General features: G+C 66.1%; 1 long non-coding RNA gene across 1 annotated transcript; it reads right to left on the reverse strand.

The window, feature by feature from the left end:
• Window positions 1-1,509: 1,509 nt before the first annotated feature.
• On the reverse strand, window positions 1,510-4,044 carry LOC118524544 (uncharacterized). The gene is made up of 5 exons (XR_004911697.2): window positions 2,778-4,044; window positions 2,564-2,689; window positions 2,369-2,486; window positions 2,163-2,291; window positions 1,510-2,077 (listed from the first exon to the last, which is right to left on the reverse strand). It is a non-coding gene; the product is annotated as an uncharacterized LOC118524544 (long non-coding RNA).
• Between the last annotated feature and the right edge of the window lie 1,222 nt (window positions 4,045-5,266).

Here is a 5,266-nt window from a genome sequence, read left to right on the forward strand (position 1 = left end):
TCCCTCTGGCTTCTCCCACCTGCGCTGGCCACACCACCATCCCCCCAGCGCCCCGGGAAGCTGGCCCAGGTGAACAGAGCTCCAGCAGAGACAGGTGTTTATAACAAGGGCCGTTTACAGACCTCACTCCACACCTAAGGGACCGGCGCCTTCATCTCACGGGCCGGTGGGCCTGGAGATAGACACGGCAGCCCGTCACTGAGCGCTGCCCCCGGCCCCGGGGCGCCTCCGGGGGATGGCGGAGGTGCTCGGGAGACCCGGAGGGCCCCGCGCGAGGCCTGCTGGCCACCTTTCCTCCCTGGTGTCCACCCGCCTAATGTGGACCCAGAAATCCTGAGAGCCCCACTCTTGGTCTGGTGGGAGGGGCGGGGGTCCCAGACACGTGAGGACAGAGGGGAGTCTGGCGGGGATCTCGTGGGGGCGGCACAGCGCCATGGGCCCAGGTCAGGGCGGCCCAGGAAAGGCTTGGTGCCTCTGCCATCCGGTCTTTGTCAGCCGGCCGGACCAGGGCTGAGGACCCCAGCCTCATCTCCACAAGCTGCCCCCTCATGCTCCCAGCGTTCGCACCCCCAGAGGCAGAGGGCTATCAGCCTGCGGTCCCCAGCCCAGCTGCTGTCTCGCATGGGGACCCCAGCCGCAAGCTCCTGGGGCTGCACTTGCAAGCCAGGCACAGACCCAAGGCCAGACGCCAGCAGGACATGGCCCCTCACTCATCCTTCACCTACGTCCCCGCCCGCCTCCCCTTCTCTGCTGCTTCAATCCAACCCCCCACCCCCCGCCCCTCCCTGGGGCAGCCAAATTCTGTAGATGAGAGTGGCCAGCCCTCCCTGGCCTGGGCTGCACGGCCCAACCCAACCACATGGCAAGCCCACTCCCCTAGATGATTCTGCAGACGAATCTCCTAGACCAAGGGGCAGGGGCAGGGGCTCAGGGAGGCCCAGGGGTGTCGTCCCTGAGCCAGTTAGTGCGGCAGGACAGAGCTGAGGGAGACTCGGTGTTGTCTGGCTTCTCTCCCATTGCCGAGAACTCCCTCGGCCACCCCCACCCTCCCACCCCTCCCTGCAGGGGCCCTGGCCCCACAGACCCCTCCCTGGGCCTCACCCCATGTCTCCCTCCCTCTGTCACCCCACCCCACAGGCCCCTCCCCGTGTCATATGCCCTTCCCTGCCCACCCCTCCTCATCCACCCCCACCCACCCCCACCCCCATGATTCCTCCTCGGCCATAGGCCATAACAGCTTCCTGTCTCATGTGCACCCCCAGGTCCCCTCCCCTTCTGTGTGCCTCACCTCACCTCATCCCTGTGCCCCTCCCCGCCCTGTGACTCCCCCTCTGTCCCTGCGCCCCTCCCCACCATGTACCTCTCCCCACCTTTCGCCCTTCCCACTCTTTGTGGCCCCCCACCCCGTTCCCATATGCCTTTTTCATGTCCCCTATCCCATGCCCCCCCCCATGCCCATCTCCCCCACCCGCAGGCAAACAGCTCAGATTCCAGAGTCCCTGAGACAAATTGCTGTAACTGTGTTTATTGATGAGTCCAAGGCTTCTGGTGAAGCCCTGGTGGGGAGGGGCACAGAGCGAGCGGCTCTACAATGGAATTGCTTCAAGGTCTGCTCGGTGTTAGGAGCTTCCAGACTAGGCAAGGGGGGGTTGGGGCCTCACACGCTCGGCCGCACCCGGGCACCCCCAGAGGTGGACGGCAGGCGGGCGCCGCAGAGGCCAGGCACACTCAGCAGTTCGCTTGCACACTCGCTCGGGGACTCAAGGCCAGTTCCACGACTCCAAACCAGTGCAAACGACTTAGTGCAAATTGAATTCAGGAGGGACGGGGAAACAGAGTCATGGCGGCTTTGAGTCTCCCGGGCAAAAAGGAAAGCAAAGAAAGGAAATGAGAGAACAGAGAAAAGGAAGAAGAGAAGAAGGGTGAGGGGCGTGGGGGCGTGGCGGCTGGTGGTCGCCTGGCCACGGCAGGGTGGCCACGGAGATGAAGTTGCCAGGCGGGGGGGTGACGGACGCCACAGGGGCTGCTCATTGCTGACGGTGGTGCTGTCAGGCTGATCTCGTTCCTTTAGCTTAACCTGTAGAGAGTGAGCAACAAGACACATGAGTGGGGCTGGGCAGGGCGGCCGGGGAAGCTTCCGGAACAAGGGCGCCTGCACTCACCTTCCAGAGCCGATTCCTGAGTCAAGTAGTGTAGTGGTTCCAGAATGCAGCATATTCTTGAGTCAGAGCTAGAAGGACTTGAAGAAGTCCCGGTTCCAAGGCCCAGGCATGAGCTGGGTAGCACCATTTCTGCGGGCGGGGAGAGAGTCAGTGCCCGGCACTGGGGCCCGGGCCCGCTCCCCCGGGGTGGCCGGGGGGCTCCTCACCTTGTCATTTGGAGGGTTCTAGAGGTCCAGAGAGCAGCAGTGTGTTGACTCCTTCAGGAAGGCAAAGGAACGAGACCCGTAGGTGTTCTGACTCCCCGCGGTACCAGCCTGGAATGTTCTACGGAAGAGAGAGTGCTCGTGAGTGCTTTGCGGGACGGTTGGCCTGGAGGGGCCGAACCTCACACCTGCACTTACCAGGAAGGCCGGACGGCAGCACGTCCATCCTCACCGTCACACCGGACCACGTCATACCCCTCTGAGCGCAGCCTCGCGCCCGGCCTTCGGTGGCTGGAGGGCACGTCACCCATACTGGAGACCTGGCTGTGGGGGTGGAGACGGCGGCTGAGTGGGCGCAGAGAGCTGGGGGCGGGCTGGTGTTGGGCCCGGCGCCAGCAGGCTGGGCACTCACCCCTGTCTCCAGTCTGAGCCTGGAGGCACCGATCCCTGCTCCGTCGTTGCCCGCAGGGGCCCGCCTTGGCCTCGGGCTCCGGAGGCCAGTGCTTCCCCTGGCTCGCCGCCAGGCTCCCGCTCTTCACCCCTGCCTGCGCCCCGACCCCCCACCAGAGCTCATTCACTCCGCCCCAACCTCCTTGCCTAGTCCGGCCTCACCAGTGCCCTTGACTCCCCTGGACGCTGTCCTGTCTGCCATGCCAGACCCAGGGCTGAGCGGTGAGGGCATACGGCGTCACCAGGTACACCCTGGGCCCTCTCCCCGCCAGCGCCTGGGTCGCAGTGCCACGTGGGAACGGCCGTCCGCAGGCCGGGCCCCCAGCAGCCTCCTTGCTGCAGAAATCTCTCTGGAGCCCGTACTGCAGCCGCCGCTCCCTCCGGGTGACGTCCTTCTGCGGGTCTCCCGCGCACTGCTCCTTCTCTCCCGCTCACCAGCCCTCGAGGCTCCGACTCGGCCTTGGGAGGCCCGTGCCGGAGCCGCTCCTGGACCTTCTACTAAATGAATTTCGGTGGGTGAGATGTAGTGACGGCTGGGGACCCTGCTGCGTCCTGAGTCCCCACCTCATCCTGTGCGACCCAGGCCTGGTGCCCCCCACAAGCTGGATCCCCTCAGCCACCTGTCACCTCCCGCGCTGGCAGCCCTGCCTCATCTCCCGCCCGCTCTCTTGAAATGCCCGTTCTGCCTGGGAAGGGCACACGGCCCCCCCCAGCCTGCACAGTCCCAGCTCCCCCTGAGACAATGTCACCTGTCCTGACCGCCCTCCTTCGTCCTGCCGCTCTGCCAGGAGGTCAGCCACCTCTCCTTGCTGCTCCTCGCTCCCTGCAACCTCCTCCTTGCAGAAGGCCAGCGAAGCAAGGCCCAGGGAGGGGAGGGGACTCACCTGGCCAACAGACCGCTGTCCTCACTTACCCACGGCTGCCAGCAACAGCCCAACTGCCCCAGGTCCTGGGCGAACCCCTCACCAGCTCCCCTTGTCCACCAGCCGCCACGACCTGAAACCAAAACTGACCGGGATGAATGTCTGGCTCCCCCCTCTGCCCTCTACACCCCCAGCTTGGGCCCACCGCATGCCATGCCGATGTCACCCAGACTCCAAGACACCTGGGACCCCACGCCACACTCCCGCCAGGTGCCCACCAGCCCTGCCCAAGCCAGCCCCTCAACCCTCGGCCACTCCTGCCAGACTCCAGATTTCCAAGGTGATCCTTGGCCCACTCAAGCTTCCCTACACCCTGTCCCCATCTTCCCCTGGTTGCCCCCAGTACCCCACGCTTCCCTGGTTACCCCTCGGCACCCCCGCTTCCCCAGTTTCCCCCGAACCCCCCCATCCCACCCCACCCACCACCCCCTCCCACACCCTGCTCTCCGGCCCTAGCCCGGGCTTTTTCTAACTGGGGTGGCCCCGCCCAGAATTCCCGCCCCTGCCCTGCCAGCCAATCAGAGTGGGGACCGTGTTCGGGGCCACCGCAAGGCCCACCTCCGCCCCAGACCGGTCCAGCGCACGTTCCTCACCCGTCCCAGAATTCTCCAAAGACGGCATTCTCCACACCCCTGCACTGGTATCCCATAGACAGGGCCTGGCATTGTCCCCAAATGTCCCCCTCCCCTCGGGTCGGAGCAGCCGGGTCCCCTCGGGGCAGACCATGCACACTGCTGCCCGTCCAGCCCGAGCGCGGCGAGTGCACTCTGCTCCTGATGGGCGTTCTGGCCACAGGCTCGGGGGGCTTGCGCAGGACTCGGGGCCCCCCTCTGCCGCCACCGTGGCTGAGACCCCACACTCACCCTAGGGCCCCAGGAGTCCACGGGGAGCAGTCACATGGGGGTGAGCGTAGGGGATGAGGGCTCAGTTTGGGCCACGGGAAGCACCCAGGGTCTCGGTAGGTCAGGGTGTGTGACGGATCCCGGCTCCAGCACCGTCCAGTTGACGGTGGCTGTCGGGGCCAGAGCGGCTTCCACAGGGCAGGCTTCCCGCTGCGGTGGGGGCGTGCTCCAGGTCCCCTGACCGCTGCGTTCCCGTCACCCGGACAAGGCGCACCCGCCAGGTTGAGGGCTCGCAGGCGCGCTCTGGTGACTAGCGCCCCGCGCCCCCGCCTGCCTGGGGCACTGCCGGCTCAGGAAGCGAACAAAGACCTGAGGGCTTCAAGATACCCAGGCCGTAGCCGTGGCCAGTCTGTCCCTGGAGTGAGCACCTCGGCCTTACTGGGGGTTATCGGGGCCCGCGGTCCCCAGGGTTCGCCCCCCAAGGCTAGGGCGCTAGCACCACGGGCAGAGCCCCCGGAGGCAAGGGAGCTGGAATCAGCACACCTCAGACAGGTCCGCAGGTAGACTCTGCTCCTTGGACCCCCCTGGAGGGCCAGGTGCCACCCACCGCCCGATGCCCCAGGCTTTCTCATGGCAGCACCCCCAGGTTTACTGTGGGAAAACCCCAGACTTTGCCATTGGCGGCC

Source organism: Halichoerus grypus, chromosome 11 (genome assembly GCF_964656455.1).
Source record: "Halichoerus grypus chromosome 11, mHalGry1.hap1.1, whole genome shotgun sequence".
In the NCBI taxonomy this organism is placed as follows: Eukaryota; Metazoa; Chordata; class Mammalia; order Carnivora; family Phocidae; genus Halichoerus; species Halichoerus grypus.